We start from the raw sequence: 13,503 nt of genomic DNA on the forward strand, positions 1-13,503 counted from the left end.
GATTTAACGAATCTCGTCCGATGAAATATATTTTATAAATATTCCGAATGGCCGATAGCATGCCCGGAGCGCATCTTGGCTGAACAAACTACATCCGGTACGTTTCGATAAATCTCTTTCAAACGACCGTCCGATGATTATCCATCCATCAACCGCTGCTTCCAACACCAACGAAACTAATTCGAAGCTCGCGAATCGTCGTTAACCAATAAGCTCGTACATTCGTTTGCTCGTATTTCTCACCGTGCCAGTTGCACGCAGCATCTAATCTAGCGCGAGCAAACAGAACGACGGAGAAAAAAGAAACGCCTGCTTCAATTATGCCGATGATTTATGTTTTCGTACATTCTATTGGCTTGGCAACTAAGTGATTGCGGAGTTTGCCACCAGGTGGTAATGAGAAAATCCGCAATCGCTTAGTTGCCAAGCCAATACACGTCTCCTCGCTTTCTTCTCTTCTACTTTAATCCGTCTCTTCTGCTACCGGAAGCTGGAAACCCACGTTCCATGTGATCACTGCGTAGCGTGTCTCGTCTGTATATTATTATTCGCGTACTTCTCGCTCTGACTCGTGCGTCGCACAAACAACGGAAGTAAACGGCGTGTAAAGTCGTTGCGTCGAATTCGCCAAGACTTTCCGATGATATTCCACGTTTATGGCTACTTTTCACCAGTTCGCCGCTTCGAAAGGTGTGCGCGTGAAACGCGTGGGAAAAGGTAAGCGACGACGAGTATAAGAGCGCGGCTGTTATAACGTAGAATTAAGTTGTCAGGGAACGACTGTTTTATTTTTGTATTTGTTCATTTCGTTACTGACAGGGCATTCGTTATCATTGGCGCGTCAATGTCGATTTTAAGCAGCTTTCGCGGTTACGTCTCGGCAATATTATTTATTCGATGCTGATTATTATTATCATTATCCGAGCGTGCACATCCACATTAAAGAGTTTTCTCGCCACTGCGTTTCCGCCGTACGATTTACACGACTTACTCGATCTTTCTTATTATTCACGCGTCAATATATGTTTTAAGGTTTTAAGGACTATCCGTACGCGATTATAACATTGCCACGTTAATATCGATATTCCAGATTACTCTGACAGCGATTATGGCTCTGCTACGCGATTTATTTAATCTTCTTTATTACCAACGCGTCAGTGGCGATTTTGAAAAGCCCTGCAATATTATATATTTAAATACTCGTTATTATTGGCGCGCCAATGTTGATTTTAAGGAGCTTACGCGCGATTATGGTTCCGCAATATCGTTTGTTTAATATTTATTATAATTGACGCGACAGTATCGGTTTTAAGGACCATTGCTGCGCGATTATACTTACAACGATTATCGTCGTAATCGTGTCTCCGCGATATTGTTTATTTATCGTTTATTATTATACGCGCGCCAATAGTCGATCCTGAAGAGCTTTCGCGCAATTATGGCTCCGCAATATTATTTATTTAATATTCGTTATTGGTGGCGCGTCAATGTCGATCTTAAAGAGTTTCCGCACGACTATGTCCCTGCAACGTTATATATTTAACATTTATCGTTATTGGCGCGACACTGTCCAAATAATTTCGCCTGATTATGGCTCGGCAATATTATTTGTTTAATATTTATTATTATTGACGCGTCAATGCCAAAGACTATGTACCTATTCCCTCGATTACAGCTTTCGAATATTATTTATTTAATATTTATTACGATTGGTACATTATCGGCGCCGACATTACACGCTATGCACATACTGTCGCGTTTATGGCTGTGAAATATTCTTTACATAATATTCATTATTATTGTCGCGACAATGTCGATCTCCATGAGTTTCCGATTATATTTTTACAATATTATCTACTTAGCGTTTATTATTATTGGCGCCACAGTGACGTTTCTAAAAGCTATATTCTTGCACGATCATAATTTTCCAGCGTCAGTATTACCACGATATCATGCAGCACAATGTTCTGCTTCTGTAATAACGAATTACCACGTTTTTGAATGCAACAGGCCATTTCTTTGCGCGAATACCTGCCTTGCAAAAATTCCTCGATTTTTACCAATGAAATGAAGTTTCCGAGTTTATGAAAGTAAATAAGAAACGCGGTAGGAAGTGGAAGGAAGAGATAAAAAGAGATTCTACCTCGCCGGAGAATCTTCACCTCGTCACTGCCATTAACCTTTCAACACCGGATGCGCCGGAATTTTAATTCGCGAAAGCAGAGCTTTACAGTTGAGCTGCATATTACTGTTATTCCAAGGTAGTTTCCATCTTCCCGTATCGTCCAGTTGTATCGTACGAGTTCGCCGCGATCCCTCAAATCATCGATAATTACACGTCGTTCTAAGTTAATCAAAGCGTCTTGCAAGTTATGAAATTAGTATCGATAAGTAAACAATGCTTTAACCATCGATTCTAAACTACCCTGCGCGTTCCTTCTTACCACATACTTCTACTTCTTATTATACGTGCTACTGAAAATTTTCAATTTTCAACGTAAATGAAATTCTAACGTAGATGAAATTCTAAAAAGAAGAAAAAAAAAGAAATTCGTAGAATTCTATTATAAATCTTCTAATAATTAAAATATTAGGTTGTCCGAAAGGTTTCTTTCGTTTCATAAGACGATAGGTGATAGACGAGCAAGAATTTCTGTTTTATATTATTTTATCGAATCAAGTACGATCCATTTCGTTACATTTCTATTATTACGTTCGTGCATAATTCAATAAACTAATATAAAACAAGAAAACATTGTGCGTCTATGATTCCCTTATAAAACGAAAGAAACTATTCGGACAAGCTAATAAAATAATAAAACTCGCCAAGGCGAGTGGATTTACAATAACAACTCGTCGATGATATTCCCTCGTTTCTCTTTCACTCTGCTAAAGTTCTAATAATACGTTGAGCGAAATAATTATTATTATTTCTTATTCGGTGTACAGGCCTCGAGCGATCCGTTAAACGAAGCGGCCAGTTAAAGAAGGATTAATTATACAGAAATATTTCAAGAAATAATAACGATTTCCATGAAACTTACTCGAATTTCCATCGATATTCTCAAAGCAGCTACGTTTAATTCCAAGTTACAGTAGCAACGTGAAAAGTAACGCGGGGATTAGAACAAACAAATTATCGGCCTTCCACAGGCACAGACTAACGCAAACACGCCTTTGCTCCGTCTTTTTCTCTCTCTGTCGATGTGGAATCTGGATTAAAAGAAGCTTAGCAAGTCGCGTCGTCGAGACGCGAGGGAAGAGATTAAATAAAGCCGGAATAAATTATCCTCCCTCCGTTTCTTCTCTCTTTCCACGCCACGTTGCTCTTTCTTTGTCCCTCTGCTGCAACAGTTCGCAGGCAGTAGCCCGGTTAAACGACGAGAATTGGGGTAATTTCGTCGTATACTTTCCATGCAAACGACCGGCCACCGAAATCTTGCCGGACGCACACACGCGTCGTCCTCCAGCCGATGAAATTACGCGACGAATTAATCGCGTGAAATTAATCAGACGAACGTTTCACGTATGAACTGTGAAGCTTTATGCATCTAAACTTCAATGTGAAATTTCAATGTGAAGGTGCACACAATGAGCTTGTATAAAACGTATAAAATATCCAATGTGGTTCTATAGGAATATTATTGTTCATTTAATTATTCCTGTTGGTGGAAATTGATCAGGAAATTAATTATTTTATAAATAAAAGCGTATTGGAGGTAATATTATTTTTATAAAGCAAATTAATTTCTTTTTGTATATTTGTCCATGGATATGTTAGAGCAACACAATTTATTTTTCAATATTATCAGGAAATTTATTATTTCATAAATGAAAGCGTGTTGGAGGTAATATTATTTTTATAAAGGAAATTAATTTCTTTTTGTATATTTAGTAAATAGTATTCTTTTAGAAGTATATTTTTAATTGTCCATGGATATGTTAGAGCAACACGATTTATTTTTCAATATTATCAGGAAATTTATTATTTCATAAATGAAAGCGTGTTGGAGGTAATATTATTTTTATAAAGGAAATTAATTCTTTTTTATATATTTAGTAAATAGTATTCTTTTAGAAGTACATTTTTAATTGTCCATGGATATGTTAGAGCAACACGATTTATTTTTCGATATTATTTAAACGTTATATTTAGAAGAAGATCGTAATTTTTTTGCTTGTTTTTTAAATACATCAATAGGAAATTTAAACGTGCAAAGATACTCGGCATGAAGAGTCGTAATTTTTTTAGAATAATCACTTTTATTCGAAGTAGGCTCGAATTTGACTTGCATGGAATACGAAGGCGTCTTTTCGAGAATCTTGCAATTCGCACTTATAAGCGAAGAAGATATTTTTATTTCAGCGCGATAGATCCTAATGTTTATGATATAACCGATAAACAAATTAGTAGAAAGATCCAAAAGGATGATAGACGCGTTACGGTTAATCTTTGCGAATTTACGTCCGAAAATGAGACGCTCTTCTCTTTAGAAGTTTCCTTTTACAATTTAGGACAAACGGTACCAAGCGTCATACGTGTAACGCTTTGGTACAAAGAAAACAATCATTTTCATCGAACCATTGTACCATCAAAGTGAAGTAAAATTTCTACGATTTGTATCATAAGGACAGTGATCGTATGGCGCATTTATATAATAGCGATATTCATCAGTTATATATGCATAAGCATGACATATTCTAATTATAGATAGCTTAATTATACGTTCGAGCAGAATTTCTTCGAGCAATTATACTTGTTTACACGTTAATTGCTACCTTTTCGTACATTACACCAATAGCTATATAATCTGCATCCATTTCATTGATTTAATAGACTTTCATAAGCGTGTTCTTGCTAATGATATTTCGTAAATATTGTTACATTTTTATATTATCACGTTCTTTCATATAAATTCGATTTACTATGCTGCATATCACCATCACTTCCCTATCAATGTCACGATAGGATGTCGATCGGGGAATATTAATAAGCAAGTCAGCCAAGTAATCGAATTAATTAAAGGAACGCCAACTCTAGAAACTCTTAACGTCGACTCTTAAAACATCAACGTTGATTTAAACACCTGAAACTCTAAAGATATGCTGTTTCTTCTAAATAAACGTTACGATCAGTGTAAGTCTGATATGCTTCCATGTTTCTAATTTTCTGTTAAATAAATGAAGATCCAGCTACGATATCAGATGTTCGATAGAATCCAAAGAACCAAAGAAATCACAGACTTGACAAACATATGACGACACATTGTGATACTGAGATATATTATACAGTTAAGTATGTAATTTCACATCAAGTATAACGTGATATTTAAACATATTATAGTTCAATTCTAACAATATATACATAGCAAATTATATGGTAACTGAAAGTACAAATATATTGTAATATAGTAATGCAAAACTTGTTATATAAGTTATAAAAATTACATAAGAGACACTGCAACGTAGATATAGGAAACATGCTAAAAAAGAAGCAAACGAGATCCTACTAAACGTGTACTCGTGTAAACAAAGAGTGTACCAGGCCTTAAGCCTCGCTACAATAAATAACAGACACGCATGCAAGTTATACAAAAATTGATCGAGCATTCAAAGTTACTTACATTGCCATTTCAAAGAAATTCCTCGGGCAATGTCACGTTGTTATTAAATTCTAGTCTCATTTCTCTAATTTATCCAGAGGAAGAAAAAAGAAAACAGGAACACATAAAGAAAACGAACAAGAGATCTAATCAATCATTGAAGTTTACGATTTATGTTCGACCATAGGGCATACGAGTGACAAAGAAGGTCATTAAAAAGCTGCATAGAAAATCGCGAATCGATGACGATGCGCGATCTGTCGAGGCGGCGCTCGTTCTGGCTGGATCATCGATCGTAGATCCGCGAACGCGATAGATGACGACCAGAATCCAACCGACAGACATAGAGCATTACATCGACGAATGATAAACGCGTTATATTCATGAGAGGCCATTGTATAAAGCGTACAGACACATGTACTCGCGTTTTTTCCTTCGATTGTCTTTCGTCGTTTTCTTTTTTCCCTTTTCTTTTTTTAAACATTCGTCCGAACAACGTGATTCGCTCCTTTCTTCGCATACGGAACGATTTGATCGGCATTTGAATGGATCGGAAATCGTCCGTGACACGATTGTTCTATTCAGATAAACTGTGATACCGTGCGTTATACGGACCAGTCAATAAGAGAAAATTGAAAGCGGAGAACGGAAGACGAAAGTGAAGATAGATCTTTGCCTTGGAAAAGTCGATCTTTCTCGGGGAATAAAGTTTCGTGCGAGAAAATGTCTGTCTTGTAGTCGTTTGGCACCGATGAAGCTTCTATTTGCAGCTTTTTTTGTATAAAACAGTGGATTTGTTAAAAATTTCTTAGCAATATTAGGAATATTCCTATCTCTCGGTAAAGTACCTTTTATTTAATCTTCTTGTATCAACTCGAGTGGTCGATCGTTCGATCGTTTTCTTAAAATCTTAATTTTCGACGTGGTGAAGTTCTACAATTTAAATATCACGGAAAATTGCATATCAAATTTGCAAAAGCTATAGCGTTTATTTAGGAGAAGGACGTATTTTATTGATTTCAAATATTGAATATTATGCGCGTAAATCCAGCTGAGAAGGTATTCTTATTTTTATTAACAAGGTTTTAAATATTCCTGTCGTGTTAATTTATATTCACGACTATACTGACAGAAAGATTAGAAGTAAATGGTGACTTCCAGGTTGGTTATAAATACGAAGAGTTTATAATTCTATTTCAATCTGCTCTATTTATTGTTATTTAAAGTAGGTTGCCAATTATATGGAGTCTGTAAGTGGGAATTCCTAGCTTCGTCTAATAAATCAACAGTTCGAGTATACTAAAACAAATCGCCTATAACAGAACTTTCATTCTTAGAACAAAGCTTCGAGGAATTGCAATGAATCTCGGATTCGTCTTTAATGCACCACGATCCTATTTGTGCGATAACCTCGGAAAGTCGAATAATTCGCATAACTCGAATAAAGATGGACAAACAATCCAAGTGCAACAAAGAAAATTGATCGATCGATTAAACTTGCGATTTATCGTCAATAAGGATGTCATTCATGTCATAAAATGACGTCGTAAAATATAATTATATAGCGTCGTAAACCATACACGTACCCACACACAGATAACCGTAATCTAGTCACTGATAATCAGCAAACATTAAATGACTAACTATTAGATATATATAAAAAAAAAAAATACAATTACAACTGATCTATCACGGTATATAATTTTTTTAAAAAATAATATAGCGATTAAATAAACGAAAAGGAAACGTAAAGTTTATTAAAAGAACATATAGAATGAAAAATATGAAAAGAGAAAATATAAAAGAATATGAAAATTTCTAGCCACACTTCGGCTCACGTCAGACGATTTTAATTTATACGAAAAGAAATTTCGAATTCTACTGCGAGGTCACGTTTGTTGCTTTGAATACCACGTAATTCAGTAGCAGATAGCCAAACACGTGATTCGTGTTTGTACACTGCACGTACACGCGTTCCAACCGATCAATCAACAACGTCAGGGATCATTCCATCCGATCTATAAATCGTTAGCCGAGTGACGCACGAATTTTCGTCCCATACCGGCGCATTTCGATCGAGAAATTGCTGCCTGACTGGCCGGAAATGCGCACTCGTCGCCGGAAACGCACTTTTCGCGCGTCCATCTCTCTCCTTTAACAGTCTGTTCAAACATTGTCGACAATCACGTTCGCTTCTTTTTATCGTTAAACCTTGGAATTTAAGCTTTTTTCAAAGCAAAAGTTCATTACTGTTCAGCTTGTTATTATTTTCGATTAGTCATTAAAAATATTACGAAGTAATACAGTTGCCAAGATCGATGACAGCCGATTAAATGTAATCTGATCTCTCGATGATTACCTGTCATCGATCTTGGCAACTGTGTTCCTTACTGATGTTTCTTTCTTTATAAATCAGACGTTATCAGACATCGACTAAATCTTCTTCTAAAAATGAGAGATCAACACACTTCGTAGTCAGAGAAGCTCGTACGCTATTTCTAAAATTGTAATTAGATCGTTCTATTATTAGCTATCGTCGACTGAATGCTCCGATCGTCAACCTTCCTCTTCCCAACAACCGAACCTCTCAATCTCAACAGACGCCCTGCCAAATATCGTCCATCTCGCGTACCATGTTTCCATAAATCCCAAGTACACGTATATAAACTCGAATAAATTGGGAACTATATCCGTCGAAAATTCTACCCTATTCTGGCGAATGAAACAAATAAACAAAGCGACCAACCTAACCCTACCATCACATCGATAACTATCCGCCCACGATTACAATCCGAAGCTAACCTAACCTATAAACAACGTCTCAACGCCGCAACAACTTTACGAATCTTCTTACAAAGACTCGTTTCACGGCATCCAAGCAAAACATCTCCCCTCCGCCGCCCTAAAACTCGACGATCAAACACAATTTTCGGTGGCTGCGCAATTTGCTCGGCAGTTTTCGCGAGAATCGGAATTTTTCCGCGAAACCGCGTCTCGTCAGGAACGTCTCATCTGAAAGCTGCTACTCACCAGTCGCGACTCCTTTCCAAGAAAAACCGTTCCCTATTCGCAGTCCCCGCCTCTCTCGTCCCCCTCGCCGAGCTTCTGGCGTTTCTGGCTTTTCTCAAGGTGCACGCGCTCGCGCGCACACTCCAACACGATCCAGAGATCCTGCAGCAGTGTGTCGGTCGATCCTGGATCGCGTGGCCGCTGTCAGGAAATTCGCACTCTCGCGGAGGAAGCTGATTCACCGCGCGCGCATTCCTCTTGTTATTTCAGGCGAGTCGAGTTATAAATCCTCCTCCTCTTCTTTCCACGACGGTTCCATCTTCATCCGCGATCACCCCGCTTTTCCAACTTGTTCCCAACTTGTTTTGATCCGCGAAAAGCGTACGCACGATCAAAGCAGAGAACGAAACGATCTGACACTTTTTCTCGTTGTTGTTGGTGTGCTGTTTCTTTCTTTTCTTTTTTGTTGCGGCAAGGGGAGGTTTGTCGGTGTGTCGGTGTGTTGTGTGTTTGGTCAGAGGTTTGTTTGAAAACACTAGCGCGCTTGGTAAACACCTGTTCCTAGGTTCACATGCGCACTGATCACCCCGAGAGACGCACTTCCGGTCAACTTTCCGCGCGAATCCTTTCAAACTTTGGTCCGTCACTGATTTCCAGAAGACAGAGAATCTTCTTGTTTCGAACGTTTGGTAGCTTACCTTCCGAAGGTCCCGCTTTGTTAAGCCCTTTGGCAATCTTGATGGCGGCAATTTTGAAAACTTTTAAGATTTCAAAGTTCTATGGGACCTTCGTTAATTTCACTAGCTTGGGATATTCCGAGGTTACAAGTTTGTTTCCACTCTTTCGACGATGATTCGTTTATTTTTCAATTTTCCAAGGTTCTCCTCTGAATTTTCCAACGTTGGTTCGTCGACTCGATTATCTCCAACAAAATTCGCAATTTTCTAGGAATTTCCCACGATCATAGTACTGCCACGATTTTCCAGGACTACTGCACGAAACTTACAGTCGTATCGACCGACTGTTCACTGACTATCAATTGTCCACCACAATCTAGCAAAACCAAAGCAACGTTAAAATCCTTAAATCGTCAAAGTAAATTTCAATCGTAATTCTTCAAAATTACAACTGTCCACTACTTATCGTAGCAACTAATCACTGAACATCAGTAACCAAAGAGAAAGAAACTTGGAAATAATTGAATGTCCTGATATTCGTAATCCTTTCGAAATGTCGATGATCGGGATCGACTGTCGATTTAGAATCGACTGTCCACTGAGTGAGTGAATTGACTGTGGCTGGCGTCGCGGCGACACTGACACGAGAACGCGTTCCGAGGCGAGAGGATGCGCTCGAGGAAAGCTCGGGGCGAAGTGCCAGAAGAGTCGTCGCTTGAAATAACCGCTCGTCCACGAGCTCTCCCTCCGCCAACCCCCGTGGCCGCTCTCATAGTTCCTCTCCCCACTCTGTGGATTCAGAGGCTAGCTGCACCGGCTAAACTCTCTCGTCACACAGCCCCACTATGCTTTTTCCTTCTTTCTTCGTCCGTTTTGCCTACGTTCCGTTTCTTCCTTGCATATTCACGTATGTGCACTGTCGTCCGGTAACGGGCATTCGAATCTCAGTTTCGAAACGATTCCAAAGATTCTGTTTCACGAGTTATTCGGAACACTTCGAATGACATTCGGTAGACTAAAACCGCTGAAAGTCTCGAAAGTCTTGGAAATCTTGCAAGTTTTCGAGCTTAGATTCGCGAACTTTAGATTCGCGGAATAGCCTTCGACACCTTAAGACTCTTGGAAGTCTTGAAAGTCTTGAAAGTCTTGGAAGTCTCGGAGGTCTTTGACTTTCGATATTTTCGATTTACGAAATAGAATTCGACGCCTTAAAACTCTTGAAAGTTTTGAAAGTCTCGGAAATCTTGGACTTTCAAGACTTTAAATTTACGGAATAGGGTTCGATACTCTGAAAGTGTTGAAAGTCTTGAAAGCGATGGAATTCTTGCAAGTCCTATAAATCTTGGAAGTCTTGGATTTTTGGGACTTTAAATTTGCGAAATAGGATTCGATATCTTAAAGCTCTTGAAAGTCTTGAAAGTCTTGGAATTCTTGCAAGTCTTGGAATTCCTGCAAGTCCTGTAAATCTTGGAAGTCTTGGATTTTTGGGACTTTAAATTCGCGAAATAGGATTCGATATCTTAAAGCTCTTGAAAGTCTTGAAAGTCTTGGAATTCTTGCAAGTCTTGGAATTCCTGCAAGTCCTGTAAATCTTGGAGGTCTTGGATTTTCGAAACTTTAAATTCGCGAAATAGGATTCGATATCTTAAAGCTCTTGAAAGTCTTGAAAGTCTTGGAATTCTTGCAAGTCTTGGAATTCCTGCAAGTCCTGTAAATCTTGGAGGTCTTGGATTTTCGAAACTTTAAATTCGCGAAATAGGATTCGATATCTTAAAGCTCTTGAAAGTCTTGAAAGTCTTGGAATTCTTGCAAGTCCTGTAAATCTTGGAGGTCTTGGATTTTCGAAACTTTAAATTCGCGAAATAGGATTCGATATCTTAAAGCTCTTGAAAGTCTTGAAAGTCTTAAAAATCTTGGAGATCTTGAAAATCTTGAACTTTCAAGACTTCAAGTTTACAGAATAGGATTCGATACTTTGAATGTTTCAAAAGTCTTGAAAGTCTTGAAATTCTTGAAAGTCTTGCAAGTCTTGAGCTATCAACGCTTTCAAGACTTTTAGAGTATCGAATACCTACGATCATCGTGTTCGCTATTAAACGTCGTAAACGTAGTTACTTTCTATCACGATGAACGAGCAACGAGCGACGATGAAGACAACCGGTAGCCAGAGAAGATCAATGTCAGCCGTTTGGAAATTAAAATATCCTACTCTCTGGAATCAAATGAATCGTGCTACTTTTCGTTGCAGCGTTTCAAACAAGCTACTGCTAGCGGCAATGTGAATCGCGTTTGCTATCGTGATTTATTCGAAACGCGCTTGTTATCGGCAGAAACATTGAAACGTGCTTCTTTTCGCGATAGACTGAAGCGCGCTATTCTTCGCAAGACAAATGGAATACATCGCTTTTCGTAACACGCGTCGATATATTCCGAACGTAAAGGTAAGTAGACCTTTCCAACGATAACGTATCCACGATAGATTGCAACGTCTTGCCTTTCTTCCATGACAAATTACTAACGAACGTCCATTAATATACGTATTTCCTCCGGTTTCCGTCATATTAAAGTACACCTCGTATTTTCTCAATGGCGACGATAAGAATGATTTACTTTATGCTTTCACCGTATAGCACATAATTAGCCCGCGTGAAAATTCCAATAGAACTGATTACGATATACGGCGTCGAGTAATTTTCCAAAACTACTTCGCGCTTTGCTAACGAACGAATTAACATAATCACGCTTTATTCGATATATTTCTTCAAGTTATCGTAGACCAGAGTCCTTCTTTCCACCAGGTACATTTAACGCTTAATAATCAACAGAACCGTGCATGGAAAAAGCTCACAAACTTTCGTTTCTTTGCTCGTTGTAACATCATAATAAAGAGAAGTTCTCGAGACTCTTGGTAGGCGCAAAAATCTTGCGAATCTTAGAATTTCGAGAATTCTGCACCGCCGTATTCCATTCGCAGTGATTCGAATTCTTCGTCACGGGCATATCTTCGTCGCGATTCGAAGCTTTCGACGATCCTCTCGCTAACGTCGTTCATCGGTACGTGCAAATTTCTATCGATTTTAACGAACAATTCTAATTAACGTTCGACGATATTATTCGGAATGGGACTGGTGGTCGAACGGAATGAGATTTGTCGAGTATCGTCGAACAAAATAGCACGCGTCAAGTGTAAAATTTCAGCTGCGGGAAGTCGTGTATTTGCAAGATACAGGTCTCTGCGTGTACTAGATCGTCGCGCGTTAGTCTTCTCTCTAGCCAAGCTTGATGTCGTTGTTGCATGTTCTCCTTCTTTTTCTTCTTCTTCTTCTTCTTCTTCTTGCTGCAGGATGATTCTTCTGATTCCTCGTCTCCTTCTATTTCTTCTTCTTCTTGGCTGAGAATGGTACGTGGCCGCGCGTGCACGTGCGTCAGGGAGTTTTCGCGCCATTGAGCGAGATACCGAGGCAGAGAGTGGAATTTACTGCGGTTCTAACAGGGAAATGAAAACGGAGACGAAGATGAGACGGAGAATGAGAGGGTTGGAGGACTTTAATGCTGGTAGTTTCATTTTATGCCATCCTCGCTTTATTTCGTCCAATCAAAATGTCAATTTTATCTTCTTTCTAAAACTAAAACACTAAAAGTCCAGTTAAATCTATCCGTTTTAATGCCCGGCCCCTTCCATTTTCTATCTTTCATCTGTTTTAATCACTAGTTCCTTACTTTCTATTATAATCTCGTGCCATTTCCAATTCACGCGGTGGATTAAAAATGCTGCACCTTATCATCTTCTTTCTTAAATTGCTTCGTCCACTTTCTAACCAAAATAAATTTCACTAAAAGTATGGTTAAATCTGTTTCGTTTTAACGTATGATTACTTTAACATTTTATGCTTCATCTGCTTTAATTATTAGTTTATTTCTTTCTATTCTAATCTGGTGCCATTTCCAATTTACGCGGATCCTTTCCAAATGCTGAACCTTATCATCTTCTTCCTTAAATTGCTTCGTCCACTTTTTAACCAAAATAAATCTCACTAAAAGTATGGTTAAATCTGTTTCGTTTTAACGTCTGATTCTTTTGACATTTTATGCTTCATCTGCTTTAATCATTAGTTCATTTCTTTCTATCCTAATCTCGTGCCATTTCCAATTCACGCGGTGGATTAAAAATGTCGAACCTTATCATCTTCCTCTTTAAATTGCTTCGTCCACTT

The 13,503-nt window shown here is 38.4% G+C and overlaps 1 protein-coding gene across 3 annotated transcripts in view; it reads right to left on the bottom strand.

The window, feature by feature from the left end:
- LOC126923798 (fibroblast growth factor receptor homolog 1-like) overlaps window positions 1–9,992 on the bottom strand; it is a 110,628-nt gene extending 100,636 nt beyond the window's left edge. For all 3 annotated transcript variants that reach the window (XM_050737631.1, XM_050737632.1, XM_050737633.1), the window contains exon 1: window positions 8,634–9,992. The gene's annotated coding sequence lies outside the window, so the exon portion shown is untranslated. The remainder of the gene's footprint in view (window positions 1–8,633) is intronic.
- Between the last annotated feature and the right edge of the window lie 3,511 nt (window positions 9,993–13,503).

Source organism: Bombus affinis, chromosome 14 (genome assembly GCF_024516045.1).
Source record: "Bombus affinis isolate iyBomAffi1 chromosome 14, iyBomAffi1.2, whole genome shotgun sequence".
In the NCBI taxonomy this organism is placed as follows: Eukaryota; Metazoa; Arthropoda; class Insecta; order Hymenoptera; family Apidae; genus Bombus; species Bombus affinis.